The 18581-nt window shown below is 32.5% G+C and overlaps 1 protein-coding gene across 2 annotated transcripts in view; it reads right to left on the bottom strand.

Moving 5' to 3' along the window:
- The window catches only part of LOC135137548 (diacylglycerol lipase-beta-like), a 66817-nt gene extending 52422 nt beyond the window's left edge, over positions 1-14395 (bottom strand). Inside the window, exon 1 of one of the 2 annotated variants that reach the window (XM_064067248.1) lies at positions 14337-14395. The gene's annotated coding sequence lies outside the window, so the exon portion shown is untranslated. Of the gene's footprint in view, positions 1-12797; positions 13011-14336 lie in introns of those variants that run through there. The other variant, XM_064067243.1, reaches the window with a different exon arrangement.
- Between the last annotated feature and the right edge of the window lie 4186 nt (positions 14396-18581).

Raw genomic sequence — 18581 nt, 5'->3', positions numbered from 1 at the left:
AAATTAACAATATTATTTGTGAAGCTTTTTTAGTAACATTCCAACACAATGTATAACACTCAAGATCGAAAACGAGCCGCTTGCGGCCAGTTTTTACAAAAAAGTTTTTTTATTCTATTGGAGAAATTGATTGTCTTCAGTTTAAAAAATGTTCAAACTAAATTTAGTTATTTTGACCGCCTTAGTTGGCAGCCATGGAAGTTACTGTTAATTGTTTGACGTTAAATTAAAAAGAAACAAAATTTGTGTCCTCGTTCTTTCCACCTCTTCAGGGTACTTTGACCACGAAAATTTTCCTTGGTGACAATAATGTGAATTTAGTCAGTTATTTGTCAAATTTGAATAATGCCATATAAAAAAGTCAGGTAAACCAACCCACAAAACAATGTTTTAAGAGAGTCTATTAAATGATCGGTCGAATTAGAAAATAAAATTGACACTATTTTTTTTAAGTTAATGTTTTGTTGTTAAAATATTATTTGTGAAACTTTTTTAGTAACATTCCAACACTCAGTTTCTAAAAACGAGCCGCTCGCGGCGAGTTTTTACCAAAAAATTTTTTTATATTTTTTCTATTGGGGAAATTGAACATTTTAATTTAAAAAATTATCAATATAAATTTAGTTATTTCAGCAGCCTTGGTTGGCAACAATGGAAGTTATTGTTGTTTGTTTGACGTTAAATCAAAAAGAAATAAGATTGCGTTCTAGTTTTTCCACCTTGTTCTAGGTACTTTGAACACAAACGTAAAGTGGTTTCAAGGTGGCAAATGTCGGTTATTTGTCAGATCTGAATGATGCTACATTACGAAGTCAGGAATACCAACCCGCAAAACACTACTTTAATAAGAGAGTCTATTAAACCTTGTTTTTAGCTGAAAACAAAGCTTTAATGTAATCCTAATAACAACTAGAAACCGAACTAGAAAAAAAAGTATGACAATATTTTTATCATAATGTTTTCCTACGAAAAACATTATTTGTGAATTTTTTTTTTGGTTAAATTTCAGCGCAGTATTTAGTACTCAAGTTTTTATAAGAAGGTTTTTTATACTTTTTTCTATTGAGGAAATTGAATGCAGAAATAAGAATCGTATTCTCCTCCTTTCCGCCTCGTTCTGGGGAATTCGAAAAAAAAAATACATGACAATATTTTTAAGGGAAAGTTTTGTTACGAAAAATATTATTTGTTAAAAGTTTTTGCTAAAATTTCAGCACAATGTATAGTACTTCAATTTCTAAAAAAGTTTCGTTTTATACATTTTTCCTCCTGAGGAAATTATACTTAGAGGGTATGTCATTTGGCAAAATTTATCTTATTTTAGCAGTTACTAGCCCCGCCCATCCACCCTCTTTTTTTTTAGAGAGTATCTCATTTGCCAAAATCACTCTTATCTTAGCAGGTACTAGCCCCGCCCACCCACCATCTTTTTTTTGAGGGTTTGTCATTTGGCAAAATCGATCTTATTTTAGCAGGTACTAACAGCGTCCAGCCGCCCTCTATTTTCTTAGAAGGATCGCATTAGCCAAAATTAGTCTTATCTTAGCAGGTACTAGCCCTCTAAGAAAATAAAGGGCGGAATGGCGGAACTAGTGCTTGCCAAGATAAGACTGAAATAGCGAAAAACATACCCTCTAAGAAAATAAAGGGCGGGCGGGTGGGGATAGTACTTGCCAAAATAAGCCTGATTTTGGCAAATCGCATATCTTCGAAGAGAATAACGGGTGGGTGGGCGGGGCCCTATACTTGCCCATATAAGACTGATTTTGCAAAATATCCTCTACCCTTCATTTTCTTAGAGGATGTGTCATTTGGCAAAATCAGTCTAATCTGGGCAAGTATTGAGCCCGCCCACCCACCCTTTATTTTCCCCGAAGATATGCAATCTGCCAAAATCAGTCTTATCTTAGCAGTGACTAGGCCCACCCACCCACCCTTTTTTTAGAGGGATTTCTTTATCCAAAATCAGTCTTGTTTTAGCAGGTACTAGCCCTCTAAGAAAATAAAGTGCGGGGGGGCGGAGCCTGTGCTTGCCAAAATAAGGCTGATTTTGCCAAACAACACACCCTCTAAGAAAAACGGGGGGGGCGGGTGGGGCTAGTACTTGCTAAGATAAAACTGATGTTGCCAAATCGCATACCTTCGAAGAAAACAATGAGTGGGTGGGTGGGGCGAATACTTGCCAAGAAAAGGCTGATTTTGTCAAATGATATACCCTCTACCCTTCATTTTCTTAGAGGGTATGTCATTTGCGAAAATCAGTTTTATCTTAGCAGGTACTAGCCCCGCCCACCAGCCCTCTAATTTCTTAGAGGGATCTCATTAGCCAAAATCAGTCTTTTTTAGCAGGTAGCAACTACTGATGACTAAGACTAACTTTTATAAAAAATGACTCCTGAAACCTCCGTACATAACGTATTGAAGAGTTAATTCGCCATTTTCCAGACACTCGGTATATGACAATATTTTTTAAAGTAATGTTTTGTTACGAAAAATATTATTTGTTAAAAGTTTTTGGTAAAATTTCAGCACACACTGTGTATCGTACTCAACTTTATAAAAAAGTTTTTTTTATACATTTTTCCTCTTGAGGAAATCGAACACCTTTAAAAAATTATGAAATTAAATTTAGTTATTTCGGCAGCCTTAGTTGGCAATTGTGTTCTCGTTCTTGCTACCTTGTTCTGGACACGTTAAACACAAAAGTAAAAGTTGTTCCGTGGTGACAAATGTTAGTTATTTGTCAAATTTGGATGATGCAACATTATGAAGTCAGAAATACGAACCGAATATTTTAAGAGAGTCTATTAAAGCGTTGTTTTTAGCTGAAAGCAAAGTGTGACCCTACTAACATCGAACTAGAAAAAAAAATGATAATGCTTATTTTTAGGGTAATATTTTGCTACGAAAAACATTATTTGTGAAGCTTTTTTGGTAAAATTTCAGCACACTGTATAGTATTCAAGTTTGTAAAACGAGCAGCTTGCGGCGAGTTTTTATAAAATAAACATTTTTTCAATTTTTTTCTACTGAGGAAATTCAGTGCCTTTATTTTAAAAAACGATCAAAATAAATTTAGTTATCTTGACAATTTTAGTTGGTAGTCATGTAAGTTACTGTTCTTTGTTCGACATTAAAATATGTCAATATTTTTTATTGTTGTTTTTGGTAAAAAATATTATTAGAAAACCTTAGAGTGTGGACACTCATACAAAATAGTAATTGTAAAGTGACTACAGTAATAAATTGCTTGTAATTGGATTACTCCCAACCACTGCTCGCTCTTCAAAATAAAACAAGAAGTGGGGAAAACCATCTGCGTCCGCACCGTTACCATCAGCCATAAAATTATTCCATTCCATTTTAAAGATTTACCGTATAACTGATGAAGTCACGAAGTTAATCCTACAACAAAAAAATCTCAAACACGTAGCCCCGCAATATTGACGCATGAAACTACTGGTTTTATTTAAACGAGGAATTTTCTACATTTCCGCTGTTGCCTGTAATTTTTATTTCGTTTTCTTGCTTTAAAGGCGGTAAATTCGCTTTTGATATATTTTTCTGTGAATAAACTTGACAGGCATTTTACAATATCTCAAACGAAATAATCTCACGTCAGATAAATCTTATCAGTTCCAACAATATTATCAATCATCTCTCGGAATAAGACTGTTCCATGTCGCAGTCTCATCAGTCCTAGCAGCACAATTAATCCAAATTGCACTTTATATTAATTGTTTTAGACAAGGTTGCCGTTATTTTGAATAAGATTAAAGTGCGAACATTGCCAGATATTATTTACAGTGTAGATAACAAGGTAATTGCTGTGTAATATATTATTTTTCAGAATGTTTTAAAAATTGCGTCATACGGCGCTCATTACTCAGAAATTATTACTTTCAGTGGCTGCACAAAACACTAATAATAATGATTATTCTTCTGTACCTGCTCCTCGCCTTGTTTAAATACGTCAAAAATTAACCAGTTTGATGTTTTTATTGCTTTTATGTTGTCCGATTTTTCATGAAATCACGAGTGCATTCTTCACATTAGAACTAGTTTTACACAAAAAAAAGTAGAAGTCGAAATTAATTCCTGTGGCGAAGTTGATTGAATTTCAGGCGAGGTCACACCAGTGTATTAAACTTAGCGCAGAAAAAGCCCGCAGAATTTTATAAGAAGCTTCTTAAAGAATTTGACAGTGAACTAACTGAACGTTAACCATAACTAATCGATTTTCAAGACTGAAATTTCGTAAAAAAACCATTCCGATCACCAAAACCATAGTGCAAGTGCGCATGCGCAGTAATAATGAACGACGTATGTCGTATTTCATTACGTTTTAAAGCTTCCAAGAACTTTTTTTTTTCATTTTACGACTGTTAAAAGCACAAACTGTGTTAAAATCGCCCACACGTGCGTTCTTCCAGATACAAACCGTCTGATGCTATCACACCCACTTAATTGCTTTTCACATACAAATCACTCCGTGAACAATCCTAGAAAAGCGCCGCCAGTCGTCTTTGTCATGGAAATTAGCCGTTTTCCGGGAGTAACATCCGCCCCAAAAAAACTAATTCCGAACGAAATTTCGACGGCGTGGAAGTAATTATTTATTTAGCGGAAATACACGTAGAGCAAATTAGATTTCCAGTGTGACGTAAACCGACCAAATGAACAAGTGCAGGGAGCCCCAGGGGATGAGTTTCACCAGTCGGACGTGGGTGTGATGTGGCGGTCCTCCTACGTGGATAAACTTCGACCATGCAACGAAATATTAAATCTGCCCCATGAATAACGATCCCTTGTGTCCTTTGAACGGACGAGGAAATTTATAGTTCACAATTTCATTTAAGACGAGAAATCCGCGCAACCTTCACCTACCAATAAAAGCTCTGAGCTATGATGACGTTAATGGGCAGACTTGACCCTGATACGCAAAAAAAGTTAAAACAAGGTGTCTATCATTAAACCGATCGAAAACGTAACGAAAATAATTGGAGGCAATATTTGTAAATAAGTCGGGGAATACGAAGTTCTGAATTTAAAATAGAACACATTTGGACAATGAGGATTTAATTAGTGATCTTGGAGATAATCCATGGTTTAAGTCCTTGGCGGTAGTAATTTTCTGACAATAAATTTCAGTATTTTAGATTATAGACTCCGATTTAATGTTACATTACAAGTTATCGAAGCGTCAAGTTTTTAAATCAAAGTAAATGGAAGAATCAGTTAAACAGGAGATGAATGAACTGGAATAAATTTAAAAATGAAATAAATATATTTCAGGCGTACTAGACAGCACGCGAAACCTTTAATTATAATTAGCTTTTTTACACGAATACTTAACCAATTTTAAAAAAATGTTGTTCCACCGGTTTAAAGCCGCGTTGATTATTATTTAATAGTGTATATTTGACGACTTTTGTGCATTTTGATGGATATTTTAGTGGCTGCGGTCGTGATTATTTCCTATTCAAGGAACATTTTTTATTGCTACTTTTTATCGTTAACCAAATATACAGTTCAGATAAACGTGCATATAAATTTGAACTACCGCGTAAAGATAAGAAATAAAGTTGCACAAGCCAGTTAAAAAATGCGGCAAAAAATGTAAAGATAAGAAAAATGTAAAATTTTGTTGCATTTTAGCAACAAACTTGATCATTTTTCGATTTTTGAATGGAATTACATATTAGGTAAATTGCGTAGTAATTAAAACCGTTTTAGTGCTCTACCGGAATTTATTAAGTAGATAACCTTAAATTAAAATATTTAGGATTTTTTCATAATATTTCGGAAATAGTCTCATGGAATTTTTTTATATTTCCTGAGCATAAGATGAAAGAAAGAAAGAAGTTTCTATTGTTTTTTTTTTATGTTAAAGAATCTTTGGAAACTCTCCTTGAGTTTGGCTTTTAAAGCGTAAACGGATATTAGCAGTCCCTTGGATTTCATTTAAACTTGAAAAGATCTTGGGGACGTTTATTGTCTTTCAAAGTCTTGAGGATTATGTGTATTATTTTTGAAAGAATTTAAAAGAAACCAAGAGGTTTCTAGTGTTTTTTTTTTTTGTTAAAAAATCCCTCGAGCCCGTTGTGCTTCGTTTTTAAAATTGTGTTTTCTATTTGGGAGAATTTGTAAAAATCTGGAGGAACATTGGTGTCTTGTTTTTAAAATAGTTTTTAAAGAATCTTGGAGGCACTTACTGTCTTTCAAAGTCTTGAAGATCGTCTGTTTTATTTTTGGAAGAATTTGAGAGAAATTAAGAGATTCCTAGTATTTTTTTAATGTTAAACATCTTTGGAGCCCCCTATTTTTTTGAGGAATTTGAAAAAAAATCTCAGGGACCCCTGGTGTTCTGTTTTTGAAAGAGCCTGAAATAATTTCAGGGGAACCTAGCGTGTTTTTTCTTAACACGTGAAAGTATCGTAAGAACAACTGTTTTTATTTTTGAAGGAAATTTAAAGATTCCTGTTTTTTTTAAGTTAAAAAATCTTATAGCTCATTTAATTTCGCTTGTAAAACGTAAACGAATCTTCGAGAACCCTTGTATTTTCTTTTTGGAAGAATTTGAAGAAAATTCGGGTGTTTTGTTTGTGAAAAGAGTCTGAAAGAATCTTAGGGGTCCCTTGAAATAATTTGAAGATTTTGGAGCTCCTTGTGTTTTGTTTTTGAAGGACTTGAAAGAATCTTCGTGTGTATTATCTTTGAAAGAATTTAAAAGAAACTAAGAGGTTTCTAGTGTTTTTTCTAATGTTAAAAAATCCCTCGAGCCCTTTGTGCTTCGTTTTTAAAATTGTGTTTTCTATTTGGGAGAATTTGTAAAAATCTGGAGGACCTTTGGTGTCCTGTTTTTAAAAGAGTTTTTAAAGAATCTTAGGGCCGCTTACTGTCTTACAAAGTCTTGAAGATCTCCTGTTTGATTTTTGGAAGAATTTGAAAAAAATTAAGACTTTCCTAGTATTTTTTTAATGTTAAAAACCTATGGAGCCCCTGTGTTTTTTTTTGTGGAATTTGAAAAAAAAAACTCAGGGACCCCTGGTGTTCTGTTTTTCGAAGAGCCTGAAATAATTTCAGAGGAACCTAGCGTGTTTTTTTTTTTAACATGTGAAAGTATCGTAAGGACACCTTGTTTTTATTTGTGACGAAAATTTAGAGGTTCCTGTTTTTTTAAGTTAAAAAATCTTACAGCTCATTTAGTTTCGCTTGTAAAACGTAAACGAATCTTCGAGGTCCCTTGTATTTTCTTTTTGGAAGAATTTGAAAAAAAATCGGGTGTTTTGTTTGTGAAAAGAGTCTGAAGGAATCTTTAGGGGTCCCTTGAAATAATTTGAAGATCTTGGAACTCCTTGTGTTTTGTTTTTGAAAGACTTGAAAGAATCTTGGGGACGTTTATTGTCTTTCAAACTCTTGAGGATCGTGTGTATTATTTTTGAAAGAATTTAAAAGAAACTAAGAGGTTCCTAATGTTTTTCTTTAATGTTAAAAAATCCCTCGAGCCCTTTGTGCTTCGTTCTTAAAATTGTGTTTTCTATTTGGATGAATTTGAAAAAATCTGGAGGACCTTTGGTGTCTTGTTTTTAAAAGTTTTTAAAGAATCTAGGGTACTGTCTTTCAAAATCTTGAAGATCTTCTGTTTTATTTTTGGAAGAATTTGAAAGAAATTAAAAGTTTCGTAGTATTTTTTTAATGTTAAAAATCTTTGGAGCCCCCTGTGTTTTTTTTGAGGAATTTAAAAAAAAAATCTCAGGGCCTCCTGGTGTTTTGTTTTTGAAAGAGGCTAAAATAATTTCAAAAAAACCTAGCGTGTTTTTTTTTTAATATGTAAAAGTATCGTAGGGACACCTTGTTTTTATTTGTGACGAAAATTTAGAGGTTCCTGTTTTTTTAAGTTAAAAAATCTTACAGCTCATTTAGTTTCGCATGTAAAACCTAAACGAATCTTCGAGGTCCACTGTATTTTCTTTTTGGAAAAATTTGAAAAAAATTCTGGTGTTTTGTTTGTGAAAAGAGTCTGAAAGAATCTTAGGGGTCCCTTGAAATAATTTGAAGATCTTGGAGCTCCTTGTGTTTTGTTTTTGAAAGACTTGAAAGAATCGGGGGGACGTTTATTGTCTTTCAAATTCTTGAGAATCGTGTGTATTATCTTTGAAAGAATTTAAAAGAAACTAAGAGGTTCCTAGTGTTTTTTTTTAATGTTAAAAAATCCCTCGAGCCCTTTGTGCTTCGTTTTTAAAATTGTGTTTTCTATTTGGAAGGATTTGAAAAAATCTGGAGGACCTTTGGTGTCTTGTTTTTAAAAGAGTTTTTAAAAAATCTTGGGGGGACTTAATGTCTTTCAAAGTCTTGAAGATCTTCTGTTTTACTTTTGGAAGAATTTGAGAGAACTTAAGAGATTCCTAGTATATTTTTAATGTTAAAAATCTTTGGAGCCCCCTGTGTTTTTTTTTATGTAATTTGGAAAAAAAAATCTCAGAGACCCATGGTGTTTTGTTTTTGAAAGAGCCTAAAATAATTTCAGGGGAACCTAGCGTGTTTTTTTTTAATATGCGAAAGTATCGTAAGGACACCTTGTTTTTATTTGTGAAACAAATTTAGAGGTTCCTGTTTTTAAAGTTAAAAAATATTGCAGCCCATTGTGTTTAGCTTGTAAAACGTAACCGAATCTTCGGGGTCCCTTGTATTTCATTTGTGAAAGAATTTGAAAAGATCTTAGGGTCCTTTTGTTTTGTTTTTGGAAGAATTTGAAAGAATCTTGGGGGCGCTTGGTGTCTTAAAAAACCCTTGAGGACCTCTTGTTTGCTTCTTGACAGAATTTAAAAGATATTGAGAGGTTCCTAGTGTATCTTTTATTAATGCTAAAGAATTTTTGGACTCCCTGGTGTTTTCTTTTTGGAAAAATTTGAAAAAAATTTCGGGGACTCCTGGTGTGTTGTTTTTGAAAAAGCCTGAAAGGGAACCTCGTGTGTTTTTTTTTTTCAAATATGTGAAAGTATCATAAAGATCCCTTGTATTTTATTTGCCAGACATTGAAAAGTTCCTTTTTTTAAGTTAAAAAATCTTTACATGGCCTTGCATTTAGCCTTTGAAGACGTAAGCAAATCTTGGTGTCCCTTGTGTTTTCTTTTTGGAAGATTTTGAAAAGATCTTGAGGGTACTTGTGTTTGGTTTTTGAAAGAGTTTGAAAGATTTTAGGGGGCGCTTAGTGTTTTTACAAAAACCTTGGGACTTTCTGTTTTGTTTTTTGAAAGAATTTGAAAGATATTAAGAGATTCCTAGTATTTTTTCTACCGTTAAGGGATCTTTGAAGGCCTTTGTGTTTCGCCTTTAAAACGTAAACGAATTTTCGGGGTCCCTTGTGTTTTCTTTTTGGAAGAATTCGAAAAAATTTCGGGGATCCCTAGTGTTTAGTTTTTGGAAAGAATCTTAGCGGTTTCTTGTATTTCATTTGTGAAAGCATTTAAAAAGATTTTGGTGTCCTTGTTTTTTTTTTGAAGAATTTGGAAGATCTTGGGGGCGCTTGGTGTCTTTAAAAAAACCTTGAGGACCTCCTGTTTTGTTCTTGAAAGAATTTAAAAGATATTGAGAGGTTCCTAGTGTATTTTTTATTAATGCTAAAGAATCGTTGGACTCCCTGGTGTTTTCTTTTTGGAAAAAATTGAAAAAAATTGCGGGGACTCCTGGTGTGTTGTTTTTGAAAAAGTCTGCAAGGGGAACCTCGTGTATGTGTGTGTGTTTTTTTTTTCAAATATGTGAAAGTATCATAAAGATCCCTTGTATTTTATTTGCCAAAGACATTTAAAGGTTCCTTTTTTTTAAGTTAAAAAATCTGTACATCCCCTTGTATTTACCCTTTGAAGACGTAAGCAAATCTTTGTGTCCCTTGTGTTTTCTTTTTGGAAGATTTTGAAAAGATCTTGAGGGTACTTGTGTTTTGTTTTTGAAAGAGTTTGAAAGATTTTTGGGGGCGCTTAGTGTCTTTATAAAAACCTTGGAACTTTCTATTTTGTTTTTGAAAGAATTTGAATGATATTAAGAGGTTCCTAGTATTTTTTCTACCGTTAAGGGATCTTTGAAGGCCTTTGTGTTTCGCTTTTAAAACGTAAACGAATTTTCGAAGTTGCTCGTGTTTCCTTTTTGGAACAATTCGTAAAAATTTCAGGGGCCCCTAGTGTTTTGTTTCTTAAGAGTCTGAAAGAATCTTAGGAGTCCCTTGATCTTGGGGGTCCTCGTTTTTTGAGTGTGAAAGAATCTTGGGGGCGCTTAGTGTCTTTCAAAGTCCTGAAGGTCTTCTGTTTTATTTTTGAAAGAATTGAAATAAATTAATAGGTCCCTAGTGATTTTTTGATGTTAAAAATCTTTGAGGCCCCATGTGTTTCATTTTTAAAATATACAAGAATCTTTGAGTTCCCTTGTCTTTTTTTTTGGAGGAATTTTGGAGCTCCCTGTGCTTTGTTTTTAAAGAGTTTGAAAGAATCTTGGGGGCGCTTTTAGTGTGTTTTAAAGTATTGACGATATTCTGTTCTTATTTTTGAAAGAATCTCTGGAGCTCTTTGTGTTTCGCTTTTAAAATGTACAAAAATCTTCGAGGTCCCTTGCGTTTTCTTTTTGGAAGAATTTGAAAAAATCGTGAAGACGCTTTTGAAGGATCACACAAAAAATTAAAGTATACAATGTAAGTAACTTAACTTACTTATTCTATTTAAATAACTTCAGACTAATTTTTTAAACCTACTTCGCATGTTGAACGGTTTCCAAGAACATAAGCACAAAATTACATAAAATGTTTTCGTTGTATGAAGGTTAAAATAATTACGTGGCGAAATTAGTTAAAATATTATTCTTAAAAAAAAATCCAAAAACCACAACCAACCAAAAATAGTTTCACATTACTTTGTAAACTACAATTAGAACGTTATTAACCTGATAACAATATACCAAGCATTAGCTCCGCTCCTAAAACATAAAGAACGCATTCCAATTTACTTTCAAATAAATACACGTTTAATTTCACTTCTCCATTGATAAAACATTTTAAACCAGCAAAATACCACCTAATCTCTCAATACATTGACACGAAATTAATTCACAACCTGCTTACTGATCTGATTACCATCAACCATCAATCATAACCCACTTTCCTTTAGCACACACTTTAAACATAATTCAACAACCCGTGCCATAAAATCCAGCTTCCGAACCAGATTTATTCACATTTCTATTGTCATTTTTATGGATCGTGTAGGTTATACTTGTCCGGTCGTAAAATCGCTGCGTAAAAGCTGCGAAATTACCTTAAACATTAACATGTTTCCAAACAAGATTTTAAGAGGAACAGGTGTACAAATGTTGCAAACCACAATCTCGACCGTAAAAATTGTCCAGGGAATCAATTACCCATTTGTGTATTATTGACTGATTAGTGTTAAACGTCAATTTGAATAACACAATTGATAGGCAGGAAAAACCTCAATTAACGCACGCTAGAAATGTCCATATAAACGTGATTTTAAATTCATAGAGTGACAAAAAATTGTTTTCGTGGTGTTTCCGGTTAGCGTTGTTGAGATAACGCCTTTACGGTTTCAGGAAATGTCAACAAGTGTTGACACGGTGATCTATTGCTTACTAGCTCTGTAGTAATACGTCTTTGTTGATAGTGAATATGAATAACAACACACCTTGATGAGAGTTACATCAGTCTGCAGGATAATGTAATAATAAAGTAGCTTTGTATTATTTGTAAACAAAATTTAATAACTCGATCCCAATTAGTCGATGGAATATTTTTAATTTGGACTTTTATGGCGCGAAATCACACTTATTAACGTACTACTCGCAATTTAATAAAATCTTGTGACCGTCGAAATCATAAATAAACAAAGTTTAATCCGGAAAAGATTATACAGGGAGCGTTTAGTTTTCGGTGTTTGGTGCGTCCGCCATAAGTAGCGGGAAAACTAAAATAATTTAAAAATAGGCTCGTACATGGTAATTATGTTATTATTTAAAATTAAACCGTAATTTAGTTTCTTTCGCTCAAAGTTTAACAGTTTAAATATTTTTGTTATTTATGTCCAAGGATTCTGCTTGCGGTATAAGTTAAAAGTTTGTAACAAGAGTCACATTAAAATAATAATTCGCTTAAAATTTTAATGACGTAAACATTTTTTACAAATTGTAGAAACTGCGTCGATAGACATAATTACGTCTGGTTTTTACATATTTAATTAACAAAACAAATTGTTAAATCAGAGTTCAAATTAATAAATTGTCTCATTTCCTGCGTTTGGCATTTAATAAATAAGAAATATTTTCTTGATTCGCTTGGAAATTAATTTATTTCTTTCTGTTTTGACTTTGTACTTGAATAAATAATAGATAAGAATAAGACTGCAGTGCGATCAGACGAATTCAAGTGCGATTCGTCGTCAGCCGTAAATATTTTATCGCAAGTCGATAATCAATCAGGTGTTTTAATGTTTTATAGTAACAATGTACTGAATTTGAAGAAAACTCAACTATACATCGTTACACAACAAACTATTTCCACGTGAATTCCAGATGAATCATTTTTATATAATCCGAGCGATTTCTCGTCGGTGAGAGTACTCTCGAAGAAAGTTACACCAAAGCGGAAAAATTACAACAAAGCCCATCCACCAGACACTAAATCGTCTATTATTTACGGCAACTACACGTTAAAACCACACCTGAAATTAAAGAGGACAACGCAAACAACTTTCAACTAAAAACGCTGCAGCAATCGTGAAGCAACTGTCTTTTACCTTTTATAAACAATAAATTGCCACGTTTCAGTTGGTGAGGTCCTCTTCAAAGCGTCCCAGATCCGGGCACATTGTGTCACATTATTGAAAACACAGAAACAATTTAATAACAAACAGCGATTTCGAAACTAAAAAATGTTTATTGACCGGATACCAACACACCACCTGTTCGACTCTGCGAGCACTAAACGAATTGAAATTTCCCCGGCCAGTGGCCACGAGTTGCGCGATGTCTTCTGCGCGGAGTCGCTCTGGGAAAAGAGCTTTTCCGAACAGGGTGAGGAAGTGTGTCTTGGTTTCCAGGAGGCCGGGGACAGGATAACAGGAAGGAGGAGGGAGCTTTTGAGTGCGCGTTTCGTCGAACTCCAATTTTCCATTTATTAATGGAAAATTGGAGTTCGAGTCCTTGCGCAGGACATTTTTTTTTTTTTTATTAAATGAAAAGTAGTCACATTTTTGGTTTGTTTAATTGTTTCTGAGAAATCGACTCGTGCAGGTTTTATAATGAGAAATCGTATGCAAAGCTTTGGCCGTTGGGTCAATGTCAGCCACTAGAGCAATTAAATTTTGAAGTGTCCTAATTACCCACATATTACTTTCTATGTGGAAAAACAATCCTTTTCCTTCTTTTATTTATTTGATAAAAGGTCGTAGACAAAGTATGGTATTCCACTCGCCTGTGGCTCGTTTGGCGAATTTCGTCATTGCTAATAATGACTATCGTTACACTCTCGTTGAATAATATATTAACAAGGTTCAAATATTCCATAAAATCAGCTTGTGATGTGAATAACCAAGTATTTAGATATTATTATTTTGTTTTATTACAAGATGGGTAGTCTTGGGGAGGAATACAGGGTGGATCATCAAGTATCAGAAATTTTCATTTTTCATATAGCAAAATTAATAATGAACTTGTTTTTGATATCGCTTTATTAAAAACAAGTACCGGTGTAATTAAGGGTAATTAAAAAAAATGAGCAAGTACAACTTCACAACCAATTATTAAAAATGCCACGGAAATTAGAACGTCTGCCTTAATTATACATGTCTGTAATAATAATTAGTGCATTTTGGTTTATTTGGTATAAACATACAAAGTGAACACGTGACTTCTTGAATCTTGAAGCTTCGGCGAAGATCGTGAGTCTTCGAGAAACTTCGAAGTGTTGCCGAAGATTTCAGGAAGTGGTACCAACGTATTCTAAAAAAAAACTGTTTTTTCATCTATTTTAAGGTAGTTTATCATGTTTTAAGCAAACAGGCCAATTTTGACGTTGAAGTTTTTATAAAATAAAAAAATTGGTTATTGCTTGCTTATAAAGTATTCTGTGTGAAAAAGTTAAATTAATAAAATAAATTGACTTATTCATTAATATTTTGGAGCCACTTGTTTAGGCAAATCTAAAAAATATGAATCCAATGATAAATCAGAAGTAAAAACTCAGTTTGCAAACTACCCATCTTGTGATTTTGGAATACATAGGCAGAAGTTAGCAGTTAGTTCAGTTGATGTTAAGAAAAAACAACTTTAATTACCTTATGCGCAGGAGAGCTGTCGCCACGTTTGGTTCAGCATAATTTGTAAATATTTTGCATTCATTAATATACTGGTACAAACTTGATACTGATAATTGAGACCGCGACGTTGAAAAAAGGATAGAACAATAATAATCAAAGCGATCGGGGTCAAGTAAACTAATTTAGAGAACTGATTCATCTAAAAATAGTCCAGAAGTTGATGGTTTAGGTGTTAGGGTTTTCGTATACAAGTAAAAAAAAATCGGCGAAGGTTATTTCGACAGAAAATATGTTTCTTTTTAATGAACACATTGCTTATAATGCTGTGATTTTTTGTCAGGTTGGTAACATTTTTAAATTTTATGATAGCATAGGCTGATTGTCAAATTGACATTTATGACACCAAGTCATAGCTGCCTAACTGGGTAATATCGTTCTGATTGGCTCATTTTTCACCCCACTCTGCCTACATTTCTACATTAGTGACACCTAGTGAACGGCAGTTAAGTTCAGATTGGTCAATTCAGAACTGCCAACACAAAACTGCCGGATTATGAGGAGTTTAAAAGGACGAGCTCTATAGGTTACTTTTATAATAGATTTGAGTGGACTAGAAAAATGGCTAAAGTTTGTTTGACATTTGGCACCAGCGAGAAGGTTTTACATTTTTAAAAAAGAAAATTGGGACTCCCGAGAAGGTTTTTACATTTTTAAAAAGGACAATCGGGACCCCCGGGAAGCTTACACATTAAAAAAAATATACTTGGGGCCTCCGAGAAGATTTTACATTTTTAAAAAAGACAGTTGGGACCCCTGAGAAGGTTTCACATTCTAAAAAAGAGAAAATTTGTGTTTTCTGATAACATTTATAAAGTAAAGTATAGTCAGGACGTGCCGTTGGCAGATATACAGACAATGTGAAATGTATTCAAAAATAACCCACGGAAAAAAGCGTATTTTTTCAGTGTACTTGCTTAACTTCAATTGTTTATGTTTATACATCGAAAGAATGTCACGTAGAAAGTTGGTTAATTTGAATGAGTTATTGTCTTCACAAAACACAAGACTAAAATTATTTATTAAACCACAATGGAACAAAATGTTTTGAATATGATTATTATTATTTTTATTTGATTATAATCAAATAAAAATTTGATTATAATCAAATAAAAACGTGTGTATTCTCACATTTTCTAGAAAGTGGGGTTCTTAATTTGATCGATAAAAAATCCAGCTCTTAAATTTTGGAGGAGTTTAGTATTCTGTTTTTGGAAAATTCTGACCTGACCTGTTTTTGAGTTAATTTTGAAATCCCGTTTTTTTTTTTTAAATTTAAGGTTCTAGGTATTCCTGTTTGGAAAGAATTTGAAAGTGCTTTGGAGCCTCTAGTGTCCTTTCTTATAATGACTTAATTATTTTTTTGGAGGATACGTCATTTCCCAAAATCAGTTTTATCTTAGCAGATACTAGACCCGCCCATCCGCCCTGAAATTTTTTAATTATTATGTTTGTAATGAGTGTTTACAGGATATATCCTCCACTCAGTAATTTTCATTTAAATAAAAATAAAATAAAAATTGAAAAATCAAAACATTGAAAAACTAAAAATCGAGAAACTTACAAATGAAAAAATTAGAGGAAAGAAGAAAAAATAAATCAGATCGAAAAATTGGAAAATTCAAAAATTGTAAAATCGAAAAATTGTAGGATGGTCAAAATTGTAAAGTCGAAAAACTAACGTTGAAAGATCGAAAATTTGAAAAATTAAATATCGAAAAATTCAAAAACTGAATAAATGAACAAGTTTTAGAAAAATGGAATAATTCTAAAATCGTGGAATTTTAAAAAGTTAAAAATTTTAATAATTATAATTATTACCTATGTAAAATGAAAACTACAAAAATTGCGGAAACGAAACATTGAAAAATCGAGAAACTGAAAGATCTAAAACTTAAAAATCGAAAAATTAAAAAATTTAAAAGTTGAAAAATGGAAAAATTGAAAAATCTAAATAAAATTTTCAAAAGTCAAATTTGGCATTTTTCGAAAAATTTGGATTTATTTACCTTCAATCAATTTTTAGATATGTGCCACAATTTTTCGTTTTCCGGTTTTTCATTTCCTCAATTTCTCCAGTTCTTGATTTTTATTTTTCATTTTCCCGATTTTTTAATTTTAATTTTCTCGATTTTATATCACGATTTTCCGTTTTATCATATCCTTGATTTTTTCAATGTTTCTTTCGATTTTACAATTTTTCATTAATTAAATTGTTCACATTTACAATTCCTGGATTTTCCAATTTAAAATTTTTAATTTTCCAATTTTTGGATTCCTCAATATCCTTGCCCTTGAAGTACAACCCCACAAATTTCGCTTGTTTACAAAATTATAGAAAATTTGTGTTTTCTGATAACCTTTCTATACTCGTAGTAAAGTATAGTAAGGAGGTGCCGGCCGCAGATATACAGACAATATGATATGTATTCAAAAATAACCAACGGAAAAAAGCGTATTTTTTCAGTGTACTTGCTTAACTTCAATTGTTTATGTTTATACATCGAAAGAATGTCACGTAGAAATTTGTTTAATTTGAATGAGCTATTGTCTTCTCAAAACACAAGACTAAAATTATTAATTAAGCCACAATGGAACAAAATGTTTTGAATATGATTATTATTATTCTTATTTGATTATAATTAAATAAAAACGTGTGTATTCTCACATTTTCTAGAAAGTGAGGTTCTTAATTTGATCAATAAAAAATCCAGCTCTTAAATTTTGGGGGAGTTTAGTATTCTGTTTTTGGAAAATTCTGACCTGACCTGTTTCTGAGTTATTTTGAAATCTTGTTTTTTTTTTGAAAAATTTAAAGTTCTAGGTATTCCTGTTTGGAAAGAATTTGAAAGTGCTTTGGAGCCTCTAGTGTCCTTTTTTATAATGACTTAATTATTTTTTTGGAGGATACGTCATTTGCTAAAATCAGTCTTATCTTAGTAGCTACTAGCCCCAGCCGCCCGCCCTCTGTTTCCTAAAGAATATGTCATTTGCCAAAATCAGTTTTATCTTAGCAGATACTAGACCCGCCCACCCGCCCTCTCTTTTCTTATAGGGTATCCCATTTGCCAAAATCACTCTTATCTTACTTAGCAGGACTAGCCCCGCCCTCTCTTTTCTTAAAGGTTATCTCATTTGCCAAAATCACTCTAATCTTACTTAGCAGGACTAGCCCCGCCCGCCCGCCCACCCACCCACCCTCTCTTTCCTTAGATGGTATGTCATTTGCCAAAGTTACTCTTATCTTACTAGCCCCGCCCTCTCTTTTCTTAAAAGTCTTATTTACCAAAATCACTCGTATCTTAGCAGAACTAGCCCCGCCCACCCACCATCTCTTTTTTTAGAGGGTATGTCCTTTGCCAAAATCAGTTTTATCTTAGCAGATACTAGACCCGCCCACCCGCCCTGAAATTTTTAAATTATTATGTTTGTAATGAGTGTTTAAAGGATATATCCTCCACTCAGTAATTTTCATTTAAATAAAAATAAAATAAAAATTGAAAAATCAAAACAATGAAAAACTAAAAATCGAGAAACTTACAAATGAAAAAATAAATCAGATCGAAAAATTGGAAAACCCAAAAATTGTAAAATCGAAAAATTGTAGAATGTTCAAAATTGTAAAGTCGAAAAACTAACGTTGAAAAATCGAAAATTTGAAAAATTAAATATCGAAAAATTCAAAAACTGATTAAGTGAAAAAGTTTTAAAATCCAATAATTGAAAAATGGAAAAATTCTAAAATCGTGGAATTTTAAAAAGTTAAAAATTTTAATAATTATAATTATTACCTATGTAAAATGAAAACTACAAAAATTGCGGAAACGAAACATCGAAAAATCGAGAAATTGAAAGATCTAAAACTGAAAAAACGAAAAATTAAAAAATTTTAAAGTTGAAAAATGGAAAAATTGAAAAATGTAAATAAGATTTACAAAATCAAATTTGACATTTTTCGAAAAATTTGGATTTATTTGCCTTCAATCAATTTTTTGATATGTGCCACACTTTTTCGTTTTCCGATTTTTCATTTCCTCAATTTCTCAAGTTCTTGATTTTTATTTTTCATTTTCGCGATTTTTTAATTTTAATTTTCTCGATTTTATATCACGATTTTCCGATATATCGTATCCTTTATTTTTTCAATGTTTCTTTCGATTTTACAATTTTTCGTTTATTAAATTGTTCACATTTTCACTTCCTGGA

Source organism: Zophobas morio, unplaced genomic scaffold (assembly GCF_036711695.1).
Source record: "Zophobas morio isolate AGI-343-1 ecotype UQ-CSIRO unplaced genomic scaffold, CSIRO_AGI_Zmor_V1 ptg000004l, whole genome shotgun sequence".
Lineage (NCBI taxonomy): Eukaryota > Metazoa > Arthropoda > Insecta > Coleoptera > Tenebrionidae > Zophobas > Zophobas morio.
Note: the sequence above shows the minus strand (reverse complement) of the source record. Positions and strands in the feature narration are given on the sequence as shown.